Source organism: Kogia breviceps, chromosome 6, assembly GCF_026419965.1.
Source record: "Kogia breviceps isolate mKogBre1 chromosome 6, mKogBre1 haplotype 1, whole genome shotgun sequence".
Lineage (NCBI taxonomy): Eukaryota > Metazoa > Chordata > Mammalia > Artiodactyla > Physeteridae > Kogia > Kogia breviceps.
Genome location: NC_081315.1, coordinates 27801590 through 27827243, shown reverse-complemented (window position 1 = coordinate 27827243; position 25654 = coordinate 27801590). Strand labels below are relative to the sequence as shown.

At 41.0% G+C, this 25654-nt stretch overlaps 1 protein-coding gene and 1 pseudogene across 3 annotated transcripts in view; both read left to right on the top strand.

Annotated features, from left to right (window-relative positions):
- The window catches only part of NR3C2 (nuclear receptor subfamily 3 group C member 2), a 378984-nt gene that overhangs the window by 307065 nt on the left and 46265 nt on the right, over positions 1-25654 (top strand). The gene's annotated exons all lie outside the window — the stretch shown is intronic.
- LOC131758781 (S-methylmethionine--homocysteine S-methyltransferase BHMT2 pseudogene) lies at positions 13387-15276 on the top strand (annotated as a pseudogene).

Here is a 25654-nt window from a genome sequence, read left to right as displayed (position 1 = left end):
GATTGAAAGAATAGTACTAGATTTTTCTTTGGCCATGAATTCCTCCCTATGTGAAGTTTACATTTTAATATTGTTTGCATTCTACATTAGCACATTTCGTGCATGTTTATATCCAGCCATGCTTCTTTGTAATTGTTGGGTCAAGAAATAGATAAATTAAAAAGGAACATTTGAATGATGATAGCAACCACAGCCATATTCTAACAGATGGCTGTCTCTCAAGATATGAAAATAGGGGTTTTTCAATAGGGAAGGAAGCAGATGAGAAACAGATTGGTGATAAAAGAAAGAAAAGGGACGTGAAAGATTCAAAGTGGACATGTAGTGCCAAAATACCTAAATTGTACCGGTAGTAGTTGCCCTGAGAGTATCACTTCACCCAAATACAGTGGACCTTGGAGGCAGTTTTAGTCCAAGATAAATTAGGAGCATCAGTTGTTGGTTCTTGGGGTGACCGTTCTTTGGGCAATTAGTCAGAACAAATAATTCTACCAGTGCATAAATTTTCTTCATGCTTCAGAAGCATGAAGTGAGGCCAAACAACTGACAGGCACATTTTAATTTACTTGTTTTCCTAAATAATCAGCTGATATTATTAAATAGTAAGCCTGTTTTTAAATATGGTCTATAATCCAAAAGGAAAACACACTTGGATTCCCTGGCGGTCCAGTGGTTAGGACTCTGCACTTACACTGCCAGGGTGCCTGGGTTCGACCCCTGGTCAGGGAACTGAGATCCTGCAAGCTGCTCAGTGTGGCCAAAAAAAAAAAAAAAAAAAAAAAAAAAAGGAAAGCGTATTAAGGAGGTTCTTTGTTTTAAGAAGACATGTGGGTAAATACAAATCTCTTTTGGTGCCATCCGGAGTGTCTCCTTTAGATTTTGTTTTAATAGAAGATTCATTTAACCTTATTCAGTGAATCTATTGATTCTTTGTAATAAAATACATATAATATGAAATTTTCCACTTTAACCATTTTTAGTGCACAATCAGTAGCATTAATTGCACTGACATTGTTGCACCACCGTCCTCACTATCCATCTCCAGTACTTTTTTCATCATCCCAAACAGAAACTCTGGACCAGTTAAGCAGTAACTCGACATCCTCCTTTTCCCCAAAGCCCTGATAACCTCTGGTCTGTGAATTTGCCTATTCTAGATGTTTCATATAAATGGAACCATATAATATGTGTCCTTATTTTTGCCTGACTTATTTCACTTAGCATAATGTTTTCAAGGTTCATCTTTATTGTAGCATGTATAAGAATTTCATTTCATGGCTGAATAATATTCCATTGTACGTATGTATAGACCTGACCTCATTGTTCGCAGATTCTGTAGTTGTGCATTGGCCTTCTGGCACATTTATTTGTAACCCCAAAGTCAGTATTTGCAGCACAGAGAGGCCGTAAATTTGAGGTCCACAGCATGTACATTTCAGCTGAGACTCTGCCTTCTTGCTTCAGCTCTCATAGTGTAAACAAGCGTCTTTTCCATGGTCTATTTAGTGCCTTGTTTTTTGCATTGTTGTGCTTTTTGCTGGTGATTTCACTGTTTAAAATGACCCACACGCAGAGTGCCAGAGTGCTCTATAGTGTTCCTAAGTGCAAGAAGGCTGTAATGTGCCTTAGGGAAAAAAATACAGGTGTTACGTAAGCTTCTTTCAGGCATGAGTGACAGTGCTCTTAGCTGTGACTTCAATGTTAATGAATCAATAATATATGTTAATAAGGTGTCTTTAAGCAGAAATACACATAAAACAAGACTGTGTATAGATCAACTGATGAAAATGTTATGATCGGTGTCTACTACAACTTTATAGAATATAATTACAGTACTTATTTTTACCAAATAAAGAGAATTGATCACATTTTGTTTATCCATTCACGGATACACGGGTCATTCCTGCCTTTGACTGTCATGGTTAATGCTGCTATAAACATTTGCATATGAGTATCTGTTTGAGTCCTGCTTTCATTGCTTTTGGGTACACACCTAGCAGTGGAATTGCTGGGGCATGTGGTTATTCTACATGTAACTTTTGAGGAACCACTGAACTGTTTTCCTCAGCAGTTGCACAATTTTACATTCCCACCCTCAGTGTACAAATTAAAAAGAGCAGCAAGAGTTCCAATTTCACCACATCCTTGCTAACACTCATTTTCTGTTTTTGTTTTGTTTTGTTTTGTGCTTTTTTTAATAGCTATACTAGTGGGTATGAAGTATTGGGGGTTTTTTTGGTTTCTTCTGCTTGAAATATATTTGTCATATAACATTGTGTAAATTTAAGGTATACAACATGTTATTTGACACATTTATATGTAATATGATTGCCGTTGCTGCAGTAGTTAGCACTTCTGTCGCATTACATAATTATTTCTTTTTCTGGGTGGGAATAACTAAGATCTTGTCTTTTGGCCAGTTTGTTTATTATAATATGGTATTGCTGTCTATATTCACTGTATGGTGCGTTAGATCTCCAGGACTTACTTGTCTACTGGTTGCAACTTTGTCCCCTGAAGCGACATCCCTCCTCTTCCCCCATCCCCCGGCAGCCAATATTCTATTCTCTGTTTTCTCAATCTTGGCTCTTTGAGATTCCACATATAAGTGATATCATACAGTATTTGTCTTTCTCTGCCTGACTTATCTCATAGTAGGTGTGAAGTACTGTCAGTGTGGTTGTGATGTACACTTCCCTAATGACTACTGATGTTGTACATCTTTTCATAGACTTTTTGGCCACTTGTATATCTTCTTCAGAGAAATGTCCATTCAAGTCCTTTGCCCATTTTTTTTTTTTTTTTTTTTTTTTTGCGGTATGCGGGCCTCTCACTGTTGTGGCCTCTCCCGTTGCGGAGCACAGGCTCCGGACGCACAGGCCCAGCGGCCGTGGCTCACGGGCTTAGTTGCTCCGCCTTTGCCCATTTTTAATTAGGTTGTCTGTCTTTTGTTCCTGAGTTGTAGGAGTTCTTTATGTATTCTGGATGGTAAACTCTTATCAGATATATGATATGTATATTTCTCCCATTCTGTGGGTTGTCTTTTCACTCTCTTGATAGTGTCCTTTGATGTACTTTTAAAATTAAAGGTTTTAATTTTAATGAAGTTCAGTTCATCTATTTTTTGTCATTGTTTGCTATGCTTTTGGTGTCACCTGTTAATTTTTAGTTGTGTGTAAAAATCCAGGGGTACATGTTTCAAAATCCAAAATTGTAAAATCCTTTTTCACAAATGAAACTTAGGGGGAAGCACCTTATATCTGAAGCCTGTACACCTTCAAAATTAATGTCGTTGAAAAAATTAATTTTGAAAATTGTCATTGAAAATTAATGTCATCGAAGGCTTTTAGAAGTAAATAAGAAATAAGAAACCAAAAAAAAAAAAGAAAAGGTCATATAAGCTCTATGCATGTCTATTCTAGAAAATGTTAATAGATATAAAATGGAAACAACAAAAAAATTGCTTTCTAATGTTACAAGTAGTTAAATAGTATGATATTATATAATTGTTAGAGTGAACATTTTGTTCCCTATTCTTAAAACTTTTGACCTCAACCCCAGCCTAGACTTAAGTTTTCTCTCAACTAGAAAGAACAGGGCAGAGCTGTGTTTTTCAAAGGGGGAGGGAGGACCTACTCCCAGGAAACATTTGGAAATGACATAAAGCCTTTTGGTCAAATCCCATCAACAAATAGACCTTGTTGTGGTAACTGGATCACAGGGTGCCATCACAGACCCTGTATGTTTTAGGGAAACTAATAAATTACAGAGGATGGGCTGCAGCTGAAGTTTGCATATGCATGCTTCAGCCTACATTTATTAAGGAGATATTTACTAACTGTCGTCACTTTTCTAAGCAGTGGTTTTAGAATAGTGAAATATATATCCAGTCTCATGGAACATACAGTCTAATGGAAGAGACAGAAATCCCGAAAAATCCTAGAATTATAATTTTGATAAGTATTGAAAGAAGAGTGCTTTGAGAGCAGTTAATGGGAGGTATTGGTCTAGACAGGAAAGGCTTCCCTGGGATTGATGAAGCTAGTGTCATCCAGGGGAAGGAAGTATAGGTGGAGGAAAGTTGATCTAGGTTGAGGGTCCAGCACTGAATACAAGGCAGTGTCATGATGGACCGGGAGAGAAATGCAAAGATGCTGAAAGGCAGAGTCAATAGGAGTTGAGGGTGGTTGGATTCTGATAGAAATTGGAGGAGGAGGAAGTAGGTGTGTAAGATGACTTTCAAGCCTCAGCCATAAGTGCCAGGGAAGATATGGCACCACTCACTGGGTTAGGGAGCCAGGGTAGAAGACCAGGGTTTGGAAGGGAAGAGCATGAGGCCACTTTTAAACATGTTAGGATTGAATTGCCTTTGAAATTGTGATCCAAGAGGAGATATCAAATGCACAGTTACCTATACGGATCAGAAGCCTAAAGAGAGGTCCCACTGAAGACACAAATTTTGAACTCATCTTAGGGGCAGTGGTTAAAGGAGGATAGACAGGAAAATGTTAGGTCACAGATCCCAGGGAAAGAGAGGGCTTCAGAAAAGAAGCTGTGGCAACTGATGTTAAGTCAGGAACAGGAAAGCTCGAACACGCCTCCCCCTTGCCTGCCGACTCCTGCACATTCGTGTCTTCTGAACCTGTCCCTCTGTGTCTCTCAGCCGGTGCCTGTACCTCAGACCCTTTGCCAAAGGGAAGGAAACTGTCTGGCATTTTGTGAAAGGGAGTAATGCATGCTGTTCAGCTGAGGATAGAATGCACTGGTGGGACCCTCCCTTGTTTTCCCACCCACCCTCAACTGTCTTGGACCCCCTCTTACCCACATTGGCCGATCTTTTTAAGCATCAGTATCCTTCCCTCGTTTGACTGGCACCTCCTCCTTGAAATCACAGGCTCTGTCTTAATCGTTTTTTGATTTCCAGCCCGTGGCATTGTGTCCAGGGCATAGCAGGTACTCCATAAATATTTGGTGAATAAATGAATCATTGAGCAAATGAACCAAACAACCTATTAATCGGTCTAGAAGGGGTTTTCTAGGTTATCATCACTAGTTACGAGGGTGAAGCTTATGATCAAGAAGTGTGATGCGGGGAGGCGTTTTCACCAACAGAGACGTTGCTATATTTAAAATGGTGAAGGAAACTTGAATAGTTGATCATGTGTGTTTGCCTTCGACTGTGAATGGCTCTGAAAGTTCCCAAAGATCTTATCCTTCAGCTGTGTACTGGCTTCATTAGAGTTGGAGGAAAGATGAGAGGTAGAGAATAATTAAGGAAAACATTCTTTCTAAGATTTTATTAAACATTGGGGTGAAGGTATGAGTTAATACTTTAAATTAGAATAGAACTTTTCTTATTATAAACTTAAAACTTTTCAAATATGTATTAAATGATTCATTATTCAATTTCACCTTGAAACAGCTTATCATATATGGCTCCAGATCACTGCAAGTATTCAAACGTCTTACCAATTTCAATACACGTATTAAAACTCCCATTTAAGCCTGAAATGAAATTTCTTCCGATTTTTTTAAATTTCTGAAATGAAGGTTCAGTGTTACACTCTTTTAAGTGTCAGCCAATATTTTAGAATTAAAAGCATATATATATTATTAATTTTATTGACATATAGTTGACTTACAATGTGTTAATTTCTGCTGTACAGCAGTGACTCAGTTATGCATAATATATATATTCTTTTTCATATTCTTTTCTATTATAGTTTCACAGGATATTGAATATAGTGCCCTGTGCTGTACAGTAGGACCTTGTGGTTTATCCATCCTATGTATAATAGTTTACATCTGCTAATCCAAACTCCCAGTCCTTCCGTCCCCCACCCACCTCCCCCTTGGCAACCAGAAGTCTGTTCTCCATGACTGTGAGTCTGTTTCTGCTTCGTAGAAAGGTTCATTTGTGTTGTAGTTTAGATTTCACATATAAATAATATCATATGGTATTTTTCTTTCTCTGTCCGACTTATTTCACTTAGTACGATAATTTCTAGGTCCGTCCATGTTGCTGCAAATGGCATGATTTCATTCTTTTTTTTTTTTTTTTTTGCGGGCCTCTCACTGTTGTGGCCTCTCCCGTTGCGGAGCACAGGCTCCGGACGCCCAGGCTCAGCGGCCATGGCTCACGGGCCCAGCCGCTCAGCGGCATGTGGGATCTTCCCGGACCGGGGCACGAACCCGTGTCCCCTGCATCGGCAGGCGGACTCTCAACCACTGCGCCACCAGGGAAGCCCGATTTCATTCTTTTTAATGGCTGAGTAATATAGAATTAAAAGTATATTTAAAAGCATGTTTATATTGTTTCAAGTCAGAGCCCAATTTAAAAAAAAATGCATTTTTGATGATCTTTCACTGTCTTTGTAGTTCTGAACCTTTGATTATTTTGGTTCAAAGACTGTTGGTGAGAGAGAGGGTTTAAGTCTTCGTGCCACTTTCTGAGTCCCTCGGGTGAGTGCTGAGTGTGGCTCCTGGGAGGGCGGTGTCTGCCCGGCTCATTAGCGAGGGGAGGTGACGTCAGCCCACACTGCCCTCTTTGCTCGGTGCTGGCTGTGTGATGGCGGCACCAGTAGAAAACCATAGGACTTAGTTATCAGGCGTTTCAGGCCATGTTTCCATCCCTGTTGTGTCCCCACTGGGGACCACTGTGCCGCCATAGCCCAGCTGTCCTTAGTGAGTGGCCCTCCCCAAGGCCAGTCCACCAACAGGACAGTCTCCTTAAGGTCCGTCTGCACCTAAGGTCCTAAAATTCCAGTAGTCTTGGCTCACTCGTGCTGTGTGTTCCAGGCCTTGTCCCTTTTGTCCAGGCAGGGATCAGAGTGTCCCCACAGGGACCCAGGGCTCGGCACGCCCCGCCCTCGCCTCCCGAGGGGGCTGGTTGCTATTCCTGAGCCACAGGAGTTGACTTCTGTGCCTGGACCCTTGGCTCCAGCAGGGTTGGGACAAGGGGCAGAGGTGCTGATGAGAGAGCCAGAGGGTGTGATGAGCCTGGTTCAGCATCCCCTGCACGGGCTCCATTCGCTTTCCCCCATCTGTCCCCAGCCTCTCTTTCCCTCCTCTGTTCCCTTGCTGCTGCTTTCAGGTAGGATTTGTTACTTCCCTCCGCTCACGGGGACACTGAACTGTGTAGTTGCTGTGTTTCTAGTCTCTGACTGCCTCCCTTTCCCTCTCCCCTCCCTACTGTCTCACTTCCTACCCCCCCCACTTCCGCCCTGTCTCTTTCCTTCCTCCTCTCCTCTCTTTCTTTCTGTGTCTGTCTGTCTGTCTCTCTCTCTCACACACACATACACACATACCCCTACACCTCTTTTCCTGCCAATTTAAGGGAGTAAACTATAAAAGAAAAGAAGTCCTCTTTCTGTCTGCACTGGACCCTCCAACACCCCAGGCCCTGTACCAGCAGCTGGAGGGCCAAGGTGTTTAGCAGAACGGGCTGAGCACTTGGCTTGCTGGGCAGGACTCAGAGTCCCCCCTTTAGACGGTGCACGAGCTGCCTGTCTCGTCACACTTCCCATACCCCCTGCCCTTGTGCTCTGTCATCCATGCCCGGCCCCTATAGATGGTTGAGTTTGAGACTCCTGAATAAAGAAAAACAATGTCACAAATAGAGAACGGTCATTCCTTGTCTGCAAGGGACAGAAGCATCGCAGAATGGAACTATCTTTCTTTTGCACAAAACTAGGTATAAAGGACATCTTGCCACCTGACGGAGGCCCACGTAGAGGGAACTGCAGGAGAGGGTGCACTGGGGTCTGAGGAGGTTTTGTAAGTGACCAACAAGAAATAATTATTCAGTTATATATGAGGCCAGAGAAAATGTAGGTGCAGTCCCCAAACAGGAGGTGTTTCTTTTTCTTCTTCTTTTTTTTTTTTTCTAACGATTATCTTGTTTTGTTTTTGTTTTTATTTTTGGCTGTGTCAGGTCTTAGTTGCGGCACACAGGCTCTCTAGTTGTGGCGTGCGGGCTTAGTTGCCCCGCAGCATGTGGGATCTTAGTTCCCCAACCAGAGATCAAACCTGCGTCCCCTGCTTTGGAAGGTGGATTCTTTACCACTGGACCACCAGGGAAGTCCCCCTTTTTCTTCTTTTTTCAACAGTATTTCTTCCCCTTTATCAACCTAGCATGATGATGAGAAGTAGAGTTTGGAGTTAAAAGTTACTTCCAGATATGTCAGCAGAGGAGGTGAGGGGAGGGAAGTTCTTGAAGGAATGGGTAACCAGCTCACATCAAGAAAAGTTCATCACAGGGAATTATATTCAATATCCCATAATGGATAAGAATATGAAACCGTAATGGAAAAGAATTTGGAAAAAAAAATAGAAATATATGTATAACTGAATCCCTTTGCTGTACAGCAGAAACTAACACAACATTGTAAATCAACTCTACTCCAATTAAAAAAAGAGAAGTTCCTGAGAGGAGCATGCAAGGGACAGAGACCTCCCTTACCTGAGAAAAATGAGTACGCTAAGGAGAGGAGTCTTAATTTAAAGCTAGAATCGCAGGTAGATGTTCTTACTCACTTCTTGTCCTGTCTTGTTTTTCCCCATCCACACCTCTCATTTTGGACCACTCTGGGGAGGAGGAGATAAGAGATGTTCACTCGGTGTGTTCATTTGACAGATATTTCTTGAGCAACTTAAATACACCAAGCACTGTTCTATGCACCAGGAATTCAACAGTGAACAAAACATGGGGCTCCCGCGCTAGTGGGCAGGTGGGGGGTGTCGTGGGAAAAGTGAAGGCAGCGTCATGAAGAGATCCCACCTGCCGTATCCCCAGAGAATATGACTCAGGTAATATACCATCATCCTCATGCAGGACCACAAAACAGTGGTATTGAAAATAGTGAGGGGCAGATTGAAGGAATTCTCTCAGAGGATTTGCTAGCGCCCTTGGTTAGCCCCACTGATGACCTTTTGGTGCTCTGAAGGGTCAAAGGTCATTCCTGACTCAGGCCCTTCACACTTGCTGTTCGCTCTGTGACGGAGGATGGTGCATTCTCACCTTGTCTCAGCTCAGAGTATTCCTATTCAGACAGATTTTGCCCGACCACCAGACCTAGGGTATATACTCTCCCTGACCACCTTGCCCGATCCCTCCCGTCATATCACATGTTTATTTTCTCTGTAGCAGACCCCCTGACCCCATAACGTAAGCCCAGGGAGGGGAGGAAGCTGGCCTGTGTGGTACACCTTTGCATGGCCAGCATCTAGGATACTGTCTGGCATTAGTAAGCACTTGATGAACTAATTAATTTTATTGTTTTCTGTTTCTTTAAAAATTTTACTGGAGTATAGTTGATTGACAATGTTGTGTTAGTTTCAGGGGTACAGCAAAGTGAATCAGTTCTACATAGACATATGTCCACTCTTTCTTAGGTTCTTTTCCCATATAGGCCATTACAGAGTACGGAGTAGAGTTCCCTGTGCTATACAGCAGGTTCTAATTAGTTATGCTTAACAGGGAGAGAAAGGGGAGGGATAAATTAGGAGATTGGGATTGAGATAGATACACTACTGTATATAAAATAGAGCTAATTAATTTTAAAATGCTATTTTCAGCATTATTTCCCTGCATAAACTCTATGCCCACCAAATTAACCTTCCTCTTCCCTTTGTCCTGTCTTTCCACTGCTGTGCCTTTGCTCCTAACATTTTCCTTTCCCCTCCCCCAAGCCCAACCCAAAGGATACTTCCTCTCCAATCACTTCTCTTACCATCAAAGTCAATAGTGACTTGTTCCCCCAAAACTGTTTTTATCTGTGTCAATTTTTTCTATATCAGTCCTTTGGTACTTTCTATGTTTTACTCTGTGTGTGTGTGTGTATTTTTACACATACATTTTTACTCCAGATATACTGTAAACTCCTAGAATACAGGAAGTATTTTAACATTTTTCCTTTATGTCTAGCAAAATACTTTCTACATAATTGGCACTCAGTGATGATTTTGGGGGTTGGTAATGAGTCTTCTTTCCAGTACAAGGGTCAGAAACAAGGTTTTTGATGTGGGTTGACCCTACAGTGCTTTTAGGGCTTGGCATGTAAACTTGATGAAAAGGATTTCCCTTTCAAGGTTGACTTCAAGATCACTGCTGTAGGTTAATATTTCTTGCGTGGCGTTTCTTGTAGTGTAGTTGAGAAATTTCCTAAGTAGTTAATGAAGCTGTGTAATTGCCAGTATAGTATGAAATTGAAGCAAAACAAATAGGAGACTGCAAATGGAATGAACTGTTTAAGCTATTTATAACTATATTGGAATCACAGAGTAGTGGTGATGCAAGAAATATGTCCCAGCTTTACTCTGGCTAACTAGAGGGAGCTATTTTTCATTTCGAATAAAAGTCAAAACCAGTTTAAGATCATATGTTATGTTTAAAAGGCTTAGTGTGGCTAATATTAGCATGTTGTTCTTTCATTCAGTTAATGTGCTCAAGGACTTTGGTCTCTTCAGGTAAAAATACTCTTCAATACAAAATAAACTCACTGGAGTATATTTCTTTATTGAAAAACTGATAGAGAAAAATTAGTTTTGATGCAGTGATTATATTGCAAGATGGGCAGGTGGCAAGGAATGGAATAACCAACTAACACACTAAGGAGGGCTCCAGGCTTCCCCCTTTGACACAGGTCATAAGACACAAAGATGGTAGCTTTTTTTTTGGCTGTGTTGGGTCTTTGTTGCTGCGCATGGGCTTTCTTTAGTTGCGGCGAGCAGGGACTACTCTTCATTGCGGTGTGTGGACTTCTCATTGCAGTGGCTTCTCTTGTTGCGGAGCTCAAGCTCTAGGCACGCGGGCTTCAGTAGCTGTGACTCACAGACTCGGTAGTTGTGGCTTGTGGGCTGTAGAGTGCAGGCTCAGTAGTTGTGGCGCATGGGCTTAGTTGCTCCATGGCATGTGGGATCTTCCCGGACCAGGGCTCAAACCCGTGTCCCCTGCATTGGCAGGCGGATTCTTAACCACTGCACCACCAGGGAGGCTCCAGAGATGGTAGCTTTGACAGCGCCCCTCTGGATTGAAGGAGGAGTACACACCTGCTGTGTCTTGATATATAAAGTGTTTTCTGAATTTGTGTCTTTAGATACTTCTAGAACCCAAACTAGGTCACATGATTATCCATTTTTATTGTATCACACACGAGAGATGATTTTGGTTTTATATCCCTCACTTCCACCGATGAAACCCTAAGCTAATTTAATAGGGTTGTGTTTTGGGCAGGTTCTGAAGTGGTTATTTAATTTTTCTTAAGTTCTGAGATTGATACTTTTCTGAAAGAAACAAGTGGAGAAGGGAGAGAAACCAAAAAAAGAAGGTCATATGTGGAGACCCTCCACCTCCTTATTTAAAACTCATCTGTGCATCTGGGTCATTAGCACTGCAGCAGGAATGTCACCCAGTCAATGTACACAGTGATGGGTGTTGTCTAGCTGGACCCATCTTCTGTGCCCGTCCACCTTGAAATAGACACTGCCTCAATAGAATCAATGGAACGAGTAGTTTATAAACTCCTAACTCCCGTTCTGCTACAGGCATGGTGTCCCTCTCTGTCTTAGGCACCTCAGGCTGCCGTAACAAAGCCCCACAGATGGGGTGGTTTAAACAGCAGACCCTTATTTCTCATAGTGCTAGAGGCTAGAAGTCCAAGATCAGGATGCCAGCATGGTCAGATTCTGCTGAAGGCTTTCTTCCTGGCTTGCAGAGAGAGGGCTGCCTTCTCACTGGCCTCACATGGTGGAGAGAGTCAGCTCGAATGTCTCTCCTGCTTCTTGGAAGGGCACTAATCCTATCATGCGGGCTCCACCCTCATGACCCTAAATGCCTCCCAAAAGCCCCACCTACTGATACCATCACATTGGGGGTTAGAGCATCGACATATGGGGGTGGAGGGAGACGAACATTCAGTCCATAGCACTCCATTTACATGGATACTAGAGTGCATAATAATAATCAAGTAGTTTACAGGGGTTATTTGAAGGATTATGGGCTGATGCTGAAAGCTGGTGAAAGGCATCATGCTGTATGCCATCTCCCACACATTATCCTATTTCATCTTCACAGCTCTGTGACGTGGGCTTTATTACCCCTTTTTCAAAGATGAGGTGACAGAGGCTCAAAGTTTTGAGCCCCAGTGTCTCTCAGTCCACAACTGAGAATTTTTCAACTACATCAAGGCTTATATCTTGACCATGGAACTTGATTTTTCAGGCAATTAGGCATAGTGGACCTTTGGTGCTAATATTGGTTTCATTGGGTGGTTTCAGAGACTGTATGTATCTGGAAACTTTACTGACTAATCATGTATCATCTTTCATAAGAGTTACTCTCTAAAAATGGGTGAGAATATGCCCAATGTATAAAGAACACAAATGGAAAATAAAATATTCTTAGAAAAACTGGAACTTTGGTTCAGAGTGTGACTTAGTCCTCCAAATCTGTTTCCTTCCTCTCTGATATCACAACAATATTTGAGAGCTCCACTGTTGAAGACCAGGGGCTCAGTCCCTAACCTTGCTGATAAGTCCCTCAGTGTTGTCAAGTGAATGAGTTAACTTCACTAGACCCTTGTCTCCCTTCTGCAGAATGAGGGAATTGGATGAGATCAGCAGTTCACAAACTTTTTGTTCTCAGGACCCCCTTTATGCTCTTAAAATCATCAAGGATCCCAAAGAGCTTTTGTTTATGTAAGTTATGGCTATGGGTATTTACTCATATCAGAAATTAAAACAAATTTTTAAAAATATTTATTGATTGATTCATTTTAAAATAAAATTAACCTATTACATATTACATAAATAGCAAGACAAAAACATAATAGCATAAACATTTTATGAAAAATAACTGTTTTTTCCAAAACAAAAAAAAAATTAGAAGAGTGACATTGTTTTGCCTTTTTTGCAATTCCTTCAATCTGACTTAAATGAAGACAGTTGCACTCTCTTATCTGCTTCTTACATCCAGCCAGTTGTGACTGGTTGTTTGGCCAAAGTGTAGGCAAAAGATTCAGCCTCACGCAGATGTATAGTCGGAGAAAGAACCTCTCTGAATCCTGGAAAGGGTCCTGGGGACACCCCCGCATCCTCAGACCACATTTGGAGAACCACTGGTCTAGGTGATGTTTAAAACCCAACCCAAACTCTGATTCTGCTTGGCTTTCAGGAAGCTTCACTCAAGGTCCAGATCTCTGTTTCCTCATTTAATTATCAACAAAGCTCAGTAGAACATCATCTCTGTTTAAAGCGCTCTCCGTCTAGTAGCAGGATACTTATGGGGCCTGCCATGTGCCATTAGCTCTACTTGATGCTTTTATATAAACTACTCATTTATAGACAATCATATTTTAAGACAAGTAGATGATCACTGTTTTATAAATGATGCAGCTGCCTCAGGCAGACAGCAGTTCAGTGGATTATCCACGATCACATAGCAATGAAGAGGTGAACCTCACGTGTGAGCCCAGGTCTCCCCTGAAAGCTCTTGCTGTTTTCATTGCATCACGTGTCTCCTCTCATCTACAAAGTAGTGGAGAAGGAAGGGTCTCAGAGGTCCCTTCCAACCTCTTGTAGCTTATGATTCTGTAGTTCTGCTTTACCAGTCACATAACTTATAGCTGTGAGAACTTGTGGTTAGCATAAGGTCGATTAAGGAGGGGGAGGGACTTCCCTGGTGGTCCAGTGGTTAGGACTCCACACTCCCACTGCAGGGGACGCAGGTCCAATCCCTGGTCGGGGAACTAAGATCCCACAAGCCGTGAGGCACAGCCAAAAAAAAAAAAGGAGAACAATATTACAAAGACTATCCCAGTCACTTCCCCTAAAGTGAAAAATAAATCTCTTTACTCTTATCATTTAGCCAAAACAATGAACAACGACTGGTGTTTCGCTAGTCGGGAGGAAGTATTGAGAATGTCTGCAGTGTGCAAGGCTCTGTGGTGGCCATTGTAAGGGAACCACAGTGGAAGTCACAGTTTCCATTCTCCAGAGTTCTGTCGTGTGGTTGGTGAATTGAGATGTAGACACATGTGGAGAATAGGGAGCCCTCCTACACTCTTGGTGGGGATGTAAATCGGGGCAGCCACCAGAGAGAACAGAACAGAGGTTCCTGAAAAAACTAAAAATAGGAGGGGCGGGCTCCTGGCTCCGTGTGCTCCCCACCACCCAGCGCCCTCAACAGCCGCAGCGCAATGGCCCCGGAGCCAAGAAGGGCATTTTGGAGCCTCTGGATAGCGGGGAGGGTGTGCTTGGAGTCGGCAGCTTTCACATAACTTTGGAGAAGAGGGGGGCTACGTGAAGGCCGGGCTCTGGACTCCAGAAGCCGTCGTAGAACATCCAAATGCAGTTCATCAGCTTCACGTGGAATTCTTGAGAGCGGGATCGAATGTCACGCGGACTTTCACCTTTTCTGCCAGTGAGGACAATATGGAAAGCCAGTGGGAAGCTGTAAACGCCGCTGCCTGTGACCTCACCAGAGAAGCAGCCTACAGAGGTGATGCTTTGGTCGAGGGGGGATCTGCCAGACATCGTTGTATAAACACCACAAGGATGAAGCTAGAATTTTAAAACTTTTTCGACTACAGCTAGAGGTTCTTGCCAGGAAAAATGTGGACTTCTGGATTGCAGAGTACTTTGAACACGCTGAAGAAGCTGTGTGGGCTGTGGAAGTCTTAAAAGAATGTGGAAAACCTGTGGCAGCCACCGTGTGCATAGGCCCAGAGAGAGACATGCATGGTGTAACACCTGGAGAATGTGCTGGAAGCTGGTGAAGGCAGGGGCTTCAGTCGTTGGCACGAACTGCCAATTTGGGCCCTGGACCAGCCTGAAGACAATGAGACTCATGTAGGAAGGCCTACGGGCTACAGGGCTGAAAGCACACTTGATGGTGCAGTCCCTGGGGTTCCACGTGGCCGACTGTGGCAAAAGAGGGTTTGTGGATCTCCTCGAATATCCCTTCGCACTGGAGCCCGGAGTTGCAAGCCAGATGGGATATTCAAAAATACACCAGAGAGGCCTACAACCTGGGGGTCAGGTACATAAGGCGGGTGCTGTGGATTTGAGCCCTGCCACATCAGGGCGATTGCAGAGGAGCCGGCCCCGGAAGGGGGATTTTTGCCTCTGGCTTCTGACAAACACGGCAGCTGGGGAAGTGGTCTCAGCACACACACCAAACCCTGGATTAGAGCCAGGGCTAGATCAGAGTGTTGGGAGAATCTGCTGCCGACGTCGGGCAGACCTTTCTGTCCTTCAGTGTCAAAGCCAGGTGTCTAAGGAGTAATGAAAGAAAACACTGAAATAGCAAGAATGCAAAGAAATCCCCCTCAAGCCCCATCTGGAACCCTTTCTCGCCTCTATCCACAGCCCACCCTGATGTCTCCAGCTGCTGAACAGCTAATGTGCTGTCAGTTCAACATAGGATACGTATTGCATTCCTGCTGTGCGTAAGCTCCCAGCAGGATGCTGGGGCGAGATGCAAAGCTGATGAGAAAGGCTTCTCCTCCTCCAGGTACTTACTGTCCTGTAATGCTGCAGGACATGCTTTTTATTTATTTATTTATTTATTTATTTATTTATTTATGGCTGTGTTGGGTTGTCGTTGCTGCGCACAGGCTTTCTCTAGTTGTGGCTAGCGGGGGAAGGGCATCAAGAATAGTGAAACTTGTCTTCAGAGTGAATTTGAGACTTTAGAATAACCAGAATTCAGCTAGCAACAAACCCAGTGATTAATTCAGGTGTCTAAACTAGGTACAGAAGGAGGATAGAGCAGCATTCTAAACTAAAATTAAAGTAATGAGTCTGCCTTTCTTAAATGATTTGTATAATGACTCCAAAGGCAATCCCAAAGGAAAAGATGCAGAAATGTTTTAGAATTTTTTGTAATAATCATATAACCTTCCAGAGTGATTACTTTCAAAGATGATTTTACTTAAAGGTGTTAGGTCCCAGAATTTTTTTAATGTGTCTTTATAATCACAAATAACTAGATTATAAACTACTAAGGACAAGGACAATGTGATATATGCTTCTTATCTTTTTTCTTAAAGTATTTAGCATTATACCAGGCATACTAATAGATGCTCAATGAAATAATGTTGATTGTTTAAAATAAGTAAAAAGAGATAAACAGTGTTGGAAGACCCTTTTAAAAGTCAGAGTTCAAATCTGTCTTGGTCTAATATTTTCTTGACTTATGTTTAAGCTATTTACTATGTGCCAATTTCTATTTTTCAAAATAACGTATCAATTTGTAACAATTAATAAAATTAAAAATAATTTACCTTTAAAAAAAAACTAACACTAGAGCTACCATATGATCCTGCAGTCCCACTCCTGGGCATATGTCCAGACAAAAACATGATTTGAAAAGATACATGCACCTCTATGTTCATAGCAGCACTATTTCGATAGCCAAGACCTGGAAACAATCTAAATGTCCATTGACAGATGAATGGATAGAGAAGATGTGGAACTCAGCCATAAAAGAGAATGAAATCATGTCATTTGCAGCAACATGGATGGACCTAGAGATTATCATACTAAGTGAAGTCAGTCAGACAGAGAAAGACAAATATCATATGATGTCACTTATATGTGGAATATGAAAAAATGATACAAACGAACTTATTTACAAAGCAAAAATAGACCCACAGACATAGAAAACAAACTTATGGTTATCAAAGGAGAAAGGGGAGAGGGATAAATTAAGAGTTTGGGATTAACAGATACACACTACTGTATATAAAATAGATCAACAACAGTGTCCTACTGTACAGCACAGGGAACTATATTCAATATCAGGTAATAACCTATAGTGGAAAAGAATCTGAAAAAGAATAGATATATATGTAAAACTGAATCACTTTGCTGTACACCTGAAGCTAATACAACGTTGTAAATCAACTCTACTTCAACAAAAAGTTATTTGTTTGGGGGGAAAAAAGCCGGAGACACATGAATAGCGTTTTGAGAGATGAAGTGGGAATAATAAATGACAAAGGAGTTTCTCCTAAGATGGATGCTCCAGGAGTGTAAGGACAAAATAACTCCTCAAGGAAAGCTGCTGGCAGAACCATCTAGCTTTGAAGGCCGTGCCAGCCTCTAAAGGAGGGTTGGAATCGGGCCGGACAGAGTACAGAGGTGGTGTGTACAGTCCAGACATGAGAAGCCATCCAGAGCAGGAAGGGTGATCAGTCTCTGAGCGCAGATTTGAAGTGATGGAACCACAGGACCTGAAGCACTGCGGGCTCAGCCTCCAGAGTGGAGGGGCTCTTTCTTTCTGCCTTTTCCTTCTGGCGGTTTCTGCCTTCCCTCTCCTCCTTCCCCCTGCAACCATCCTTGTCATCTCTCTCCCATTCCAGCCCATCCCAACCCTCCACTTCTGTTTGGCCCTTCCCCTTCCTCCCCATTTTCTGGCTTTCTCTCCCCCCGCCGCCAACTTCCTCTTTTCTCCCATCACTGTGTCTCATGTAGACTGAGACCTTATCACCAAATACCGCATTTATTGAATAAAAACATTACCTCCGAATGTCTTACACTGAAATGAAGTGCATTAAGGCTTTTCTACACTTTTCTGGGGGAAGAAAACTGACGACACAAACTTGCTTTTTTACTTTACTGTGACCCTCGTGCTCTTCTCTTTGGGGTGGTCACCCTACTTGGAAAACTTTTTCTCACAGGCTCCACCAGGTTTGCTCTTGAAATCATTGAAATTCCTGTTCCAGATGTTACTTGAAGGGATGACTTCGCTTTTCTCACTTTTATTGTATTTTCTATTTTTCCCGCCTGCTTGTCTCTGTCCTTGTGGCAGGGAACATTGACTCCAGCTGGCTGCCCACACCTGCAACTGCACCCCCAGTTCTTGGTGTTGAGCACACGGTGAGGGGTCTTTGGTGGCACCCACCTCTCTCTTAAAGGTGCCAGAGCTGGTGCCCGGCTGGAGACCGGGGTCCTGCCTGCTCCAGAGACCCCAGGGAACTAACACTCGTGAAATGTGAGCCTTAACTCTCTTTGCTTGTAGGCGATGAACACAGAAACCCCAAGAATCGTTTGCTTGTCCTTAAAGAGAGACTCCATGGCCACTTCGTTCCGATTAGAGGAAGTTCAGAAGTTCACAGAATTTCTGAGTAGAAGAGAAGGTTAGAAAATGTCAGCTGTGCTCCTCAGCAGCCTCGACTAGCAGTTTTCTACAAGCAGATTAAAAAAAAAGAGAACTGTTGAGGCTACCCTTTGAATAATCATTGTGTCCATGTCATTCCGTGTGCGTGTGTAGTGTGTCCCGGTGTTGACATTTATGCCACTGGTGTGGTGGCCTGGGGGTGTGATACTGAGCCCACCCCATCATGAATGATGTAGGTGTTCACAATGTCCTGAACAACATCTGCCTTGTGACAGATGTTCGGAATCCGTAATAAGAAAGGGCACGTGGCTAATCTCTGATAAATTAATCGAGTCGAACATCATCTTTATTTTTTCATTTAGGCAGATAAGTGATGCCATTTGCAGCAACATGGATGGACCTAGAGATTATCATACTAAGTGAAGTCAGCCAGACAGAGAAAGACAAACATCATATGATATCGCTTGTCTGTGGAATCTAAAAACATGATACAAATGAACTTATTTATGAAGCAGAGAGAGACAGACATAGAAAACAAATTAATGGTAACCAAACGGAAAGGTGGGGAAAGGTGACGGGAGAGAGATAAATTAGGAATTGGGGAACAACAGTGCACACTATTATATGTAAAAATGATAATCAACAAGGACCTGCTGTACAGCACAGGGAACTCTAATCAATTCTCTGTAATAACCTATACGGGAAAAAGAATCTGAAAAAGAATAGGGATATGTATATGTATAACTGAATCACTTTGCTGTACGCCTGAAAATAACATTGTAAATCCACTATACTTCAATTTTAAAATAAGTTAATTTATAAATAAATAACTTTAGGTAGATAGATTTATCAGCTTTTACAATGAGTCAAACAGCAGAAACTACCTTTCACCCAGAATTATGGCACCTGAAAATGTTTCCCGTTTGATTAATGAATTGAAGAAGGTCTATATAATAACAGTCGCTGGAGGTTTAGCTGTTTTCTTCTTCCAAAGCAAGACTCTCAAGGTAGAAGAAAGCATCTGTGATCCAGTTGCTTCCCACCTTCCACATCTGCATCCCCCTCGCACACTCACACTGCTAAGGCCACCTCTGCGTGAGTGAGCCGCTCAGCTGTTGCCTTGGAAGCATAGCTGCACATCCGGTCTTCATCAGAGTGAGTGTCCTTCTTTATAACCTATGGCAGGTTCTGGTTGCTAGAAGAATGTCACTTTTGCCTCAGGAAGAAAGCGACTCCACAAATTGCAGTTTAATACAAAGCTTTTATCATACTAGGAAAAGGTGACTTGCTATCACCCTTTACCCAAACAATAGTCTAGCGACACTTCTAAATTCAGCAATTTACTTTGTTCATATTCTTGAAATTCAGTAGTTATCAAGTGGGAATTTGACCTTTTTATGGCCCCTTTTATCAAGGAAACTGTGGTCATTTAGTTCAGTAATTCATTAATAAATTCGTTAATTTATTGAAATTGAGCAATGTCTTTAAGTATTGATATAGACCCTAAATGCCTCTGTTTGAAGCAGTAGCTCACTGTAGGTTTTCTGTCTTCTGTTGAACCATCTGCAGTCTGCATACTGTTAAATTTACAGAAATTTGCTATTAAAGTCTACAGCCTACAAAAATAAAGCTTGATAATTTTAAAAAAAATTTTCACAAGAGAATATTGTTCTTTTGTATTCTTTCTGTGTGTAGAGAGATTCTAGTGATGACTTTTTAAATTTTTGTTGGAGTATAGTTGATTTACAATGTGTGGTGTTAGTTTCTGCTTTACAGCAAAGTGAATCATATATCTTCACTCTTTTTTAGATTCTTTTCCCATATAGGCCATTACAGAGTATTGAGTAGAGTTCCCTGTGCTATACAGTATGTCCTTATTAGCTATCTGTTTTATACATAGTAGTGTGTATATGTCAATCCCAGTCTCCCAGTTTATCCCTCCCCTGTTTCACCCCTGGTAAATATGGTTAGCACGGATTAAGTCTCATAAGGTTCCGGGCATGCTGTTGGGTGTTTTAACCTGAATATAACAGTTGAGTCCAGGCTCTGAGACCAAGCTGCTTGGATTCAAATCCTAGAATACTATTTTCAGCGAGGTTTGACTTCCTAGTTTTTACTTGGAGTAAGTCAGTCACTTTATCTAGTCGAGAACTAGAGCCTGTTCCTTTGTCAAGGACATATATAAGCTGCCTTACCAAAGCCAAGAATCAAAACGTTTGGTTCACTAGGTCTTAACATGTCCAGGAAATAATCAGGCCAGGCTCTGTTGCCCTGCTAGAGTGGCTAGTGTCAGTTGGCATGAAGTGCCAGGAGTATCCACCTGTTTGCCCGTGCAAAAGGCTCCCACTCGTGGTATAGATAATAGACGGTGAGCCATTATTCTGGTAAACATTCTGCAGTTGGCTGGGTTCCTTGCTTTATTCTAGTGTGAGGTATTTAGTCACACATCTCAGAAACAGGTGTGTCCCCCATGACACAGTAGGTAGTGTCATGAAAAGTTGCTTAGAAATCACTTTTTATAATTTATTTTTATATTTTATTGAAGTATAGTTGAGTTACAATGTTATGTTAATTTCTGCTGTACAACAAAGTGACTCAGTTATACATATATATACATTCCTTTTTATATTCTTTTCCTTTATGGTTTATCCCAAGGGATTGGTCATAGCTCCCTCTGCTATTTGGTAGGACTTTTTAAAATGCATTATATCGTAACTGGCCTGTGGAAATTCACAGTGCAGTGAATACGAAGATTAAACCTTTGGTCAAGCCAAGACATTTTTGTCATGTGATTTATCACAGATACCCCCAATTTAACTTGCTCTAAAATCTGAACTTTTTACAGTGGGTTATGGCTGCATGTTTCTTTCCTCTACCAAAAACATGTGTCCTGTACCCCAAAGAAACTGTGCTGACTCTATGAGTATTTAAAAAGGTAAGGTACAAAAGACTGTTTTATCAAAAACTATAGATAAAATGTATGGTAAAGATAAAAAATTTCTAGATTTCTAGGAACATTGGTGGTAAATTATGGTTGCTGTATAAACAGGCTGCTTCTAGATTTTTCAATTGTCACATATTCTTTTGGTCTGTGTAACATCCATTAAAGTCAGCAGAAATTGTGATGCTGAAGTTGAGGGCAGTTCTATGAAACATATCCCTTCTGGAACATCAATTAAGGTAACAAACAAAACACTGAACTAGCTTTTAGCTATTACTGGGCTTGCCGATGTAAAATTAATAGAGAATACATGAATGTTATAGAGATCATTGAGATACCACTCCCTCTGGCTCATCTGTCCAGTAAAGCAAACCACAAACAACATTCTGCAGTGATTCTTAAGCAGCGGAGTTCTGCTCTGCCTGTTAATAAATGATGTAAATACTATAAAAATGGAACAGACATCTAAACTGCAACTAGCAAAATGGTCCTCCTACAGATATATCTTGTTTGTCCGTTCAGGAAAGATCTAGTAAGACTATGGAAAAAAAAAATAAACTGGCATAATTTGAATGCTCAGATTGAGGTCATTTTTATTCTAAATAAGATTTGAAAAAAAAGGACTGTTTCTGCATGCTGTTTTTAGGAAAATAACAAGCTTGAGACAGGGACCATCTGTTACACTGACCATGTAACAAGATGTTAGATTTATTCATACATAAAAATATAGCTTGCAGTATCATATGTAAGGTCTGGTCCTGCAGATCTGCTGTGATTATCTGTGTGCACCACACCACTCAAATTATTTAACTCTCTGTTGTAAGATTGACACTATCGCTGCATGCATTCCAGCATTGTATAACACACACACACACACACACACACACACACACACACACCCCGCCCTACACCTGGGGTAATTGATGGAAGTAATAGCATGTTAGCAAATGGGTTTATTAAGAGGCTTCTTCTTGAGATTCCAGAGATTTCAAGGAGTTCAGCCATGAATGAGCACTGATTCTCTTTGTTTATATCTATATTTGAAGAGCAAAGTCTGTGAAATTTGTTGGATTTCCCTGTTCTCTATAGCCATCAGGTATTTATTTAGCACTCATGTAATTTTGGACCTATGCACTGTATAAGAATCAGTCATAGAAAGATATGAGCCTTAGTATCCAGAAGGACACAGACTCTCCAGGTGATGAGAGTTGCCTGCTATTTGATTAAACAATAGGATAGCCCTTGGATTCAAGTGATAAAGTGAAATATTTCAAAGGTTTATTTTTCTAGTTCCTTACTAAGTAAAGTGATGTCTTACACACCTAAAAGGTGTTTGGGTGACAAAGGTACAGTTTGGTGCAATATTGCTAAAGGAGCTTAAGTTTTTAAATGTCACTGTACCTTCCATAGGCTCCCATAGGTAGAAGGGTTAGGAACCTCTTGTGCTCTGGCATTTACGAAATCAGCCAGTGTGAAAGGATTTCATCTATTAAATGTGAGTTCTTGGAAAGAGAAAAGAGTGATAAAGGTAGTTCTATTTTCCCTTCCTCCTTAGGATACCAAAACTACAGAAGACAGGCCTTTAAGGAGCTGTTTCTGACTGATTTTTAAAACTATGGTTTATTAAAGAATTTTCACTCTTCCTGCTTTCAAAAAGCATTTAGTACAGCTTACAATAAAAACACTGACACAGTAAGACTAAAAATGCATCAAAACACAAAAAAGGCAAAAGGCAAGTAGTAAAAACAGAGGAGGAAGAAGATAATTTATATATTATAAAAGAAGAAGAATGAATGAAAAGCCTAAACCCAAAGAGAAGTTACATAATTAAACACAAATCTTAGTTTCTAATCTCTATCAAAGTATAGCAGGTAGGATTATGGGTTGCAAAGATTCCTTTTTTATTGAGGTATAGTTGATTATAATATTATATAAGTTTCAGACGTACAGCACAGTGATTCACAATTTTTAAAGGTTATACTCCATTTATAATTATTATAAAATATTGGCTATATTCCCTGTTGTACAATGTATTCTTGTATCTTACCAATTTTAGACATAGTAGTTTGTTCCTATTACTCCCCTACTCCTATCTTGCCCCTCCCCGCTTCCCTCTCTCCACTGGTAACCACTAGTTTGTTCTCTATATCTGTGAGTCTGTTTCTTTTTTGTTATATTCACTAGTTTGTTTTATTTTTTATTTTTATTTTTATATTTTTTCTTGCGGTATGCGGGCCTCTCACTGCTGTGGCCTCTCCCGTTGCGGAGCACAGGCTCCAGACGTGCAGGCTCAGCGGCCATGGCTCACGGGCCCAGCCGCTCCGCGGCATGTGGGATCTTCCCGGACCGGGGCACGAACCCGTATCCCCCGCATCGACAGGCGGACTCTCAACCACTGCGCCGCCAGGGAAGCCCCTGTTTTATTTTTTAGATTCCACATATAAGTGATATCATATAGTATTTTGTCTTTCTCTGTCTGATGTATTTCACTAGAGTAGTATTCCTGTGTGTGTGTGTGTGTGTGTGTGTGTGTGTGTGTGTGTGTGTGTGTGTCACATCTTCTTTATCCATTCATCTGTTCATGAACGCTTAGGTTGCTTCCATATCTTGACTATTGTAAATAGTGCTTCTGTGAGCATTGGGGTTCATGTATCTTTTCAAATTAGTGTTTTCATTTTCTTCAGATATATACCCTGGAGTGGAATTGCCAGGTCATGTGGTAGTTCTAGTTTTAGTTTTTTTGAGAAACCCCCATACTTTTTTCCACAGTGGTTGCACCGATTTACATTCCCACCAACAGTGTACCAGGGTTCCCATTTCTCTACATCCTCACCAACATTTGTTATTTGTGGTCTTTTTTTTTTGTGGTCGTTTTGATGATAGCCATTCTGACAGCTGTGAGGTGATAGCTTATTGTGGTTTTAATTTGCATTTCTCTGATGATTAACAATGTTGAGCATCTTTTCATGTACCTTATAGCCATGATGGCCTGATGGCCTCCTTTGGAAAAATGTCTATTCAGGTCTTCTGCCCATTTTTTAATTGGGTTGTTTGGTTTCTTGATACTGAGTTATATGAGCTGTTTATATATTTTGGACATTAACCCTTTACTTGTCATATAATTTGGAAATATTTTCTGTTTTTTGATTTAAAAAATTTTAATTGCAATAAAATACTCATAGCATACAATTTATCATCTTAACCATTTTAAAATGTATAATTCAATAATGTTAAATACATTCACATTGTTATGTAAACAAGTACCCATTCCCTCCTACTCCCAACCCCTGGTAACAACCATTCTACTTCCTGTCTTTATGAATTTGATGACTCTAGGTATCTCAGATAAATGGACTCATACAGTATTTGTCTTTCTGTGACTGCCTTATTTCACTTTGCATAACGTCATCAAGGTTCATCCATATTGTAGCATGTGTTAGAATATCCTTCCTTTTTAAGGCTACATAATATTCCATCGTATGTTTATGCCACACTTTATCATTCATCTGTCAATGAACATTGGATTGCTTCCACCTTCTGGATATTTTTAATAGTGCTATGATGAACATGAGTGTATAAATATCTCTTCAAGAGCCTGCTTTCAATTCTTGCAGAGATTCTTTAAGTTGAAGTTAGCTTGCATTCTCCTTGTAGATGGCCACAGCATGAGGTGTCCCTGTAGGTGTTCAGGCTAATGCTTAGAGCTCCTGAGTCCTATGGTGCCCATAACCTGGAATGTGTTGTGGTTTGGGCTTATCAAATGTCTATTTCTATCAGAGTAGAACATGAATATGATTCCAGGAATGTATTTAGTTTGGGGCAATAATTTCCTAAATCAGCTACCTCCAATATGGACCTCCAGAAAACTGAATAACTAAGACTTTCAAATACATTTTTAGTAGTGTTTTGGTAAGCCAGTACTTGAAAACTGAAACAGGAGTGTGCCTTCTGACAGCCATTGGCTGATAGGTTCAGTGGACTATTCTCATAATGTGAAATAGGGCAACACTGTTAACATATAATAATGGCAAGAGCGCGTGGGTCCTGTAGATACACAAGTTGTTCAGATCGTTTAGCTACTAAGTCAAAAGCAGGCAACTAGCATACAAATCATTTAAATTGTGAATGCCCTTCCCACTCTGATTTTAATGGGCCTTTTTCTAATTCTCTTATTACGAGAATAAATTCCAACCCTGAATTCTCTCAAAAACCAGGAAAAAAAGTATTTTCTAATTCTTTGATTATTCACTTTTATTCCAGGTGAATCAGGTTTAGAGACGTTAGATTATTTTAATTTAATATTTTAAAACTATTTCCGAATGATCATGTGATTGCAGTTTAGTGTAACACATCCTAAGAGAGGACCAGCTGAAGTTGTAGCTGTGAATAAAATTGGTTTGCTAGCTTAAGAAAATGACCAAACTATTGAAATGTTTCTTTCATTCTTTTTTATTTTGATGAGCGTCTTTGAAAATATTTTAGAACTGTCATTTTCATGGATTTTAATCCAAGGTCTTTGGAATTGGAACTGGATCTCTATGACCATTTTGGTTGTTGTGTTTATTTATTTAAAAGTGGAGTTTATGCTGTTC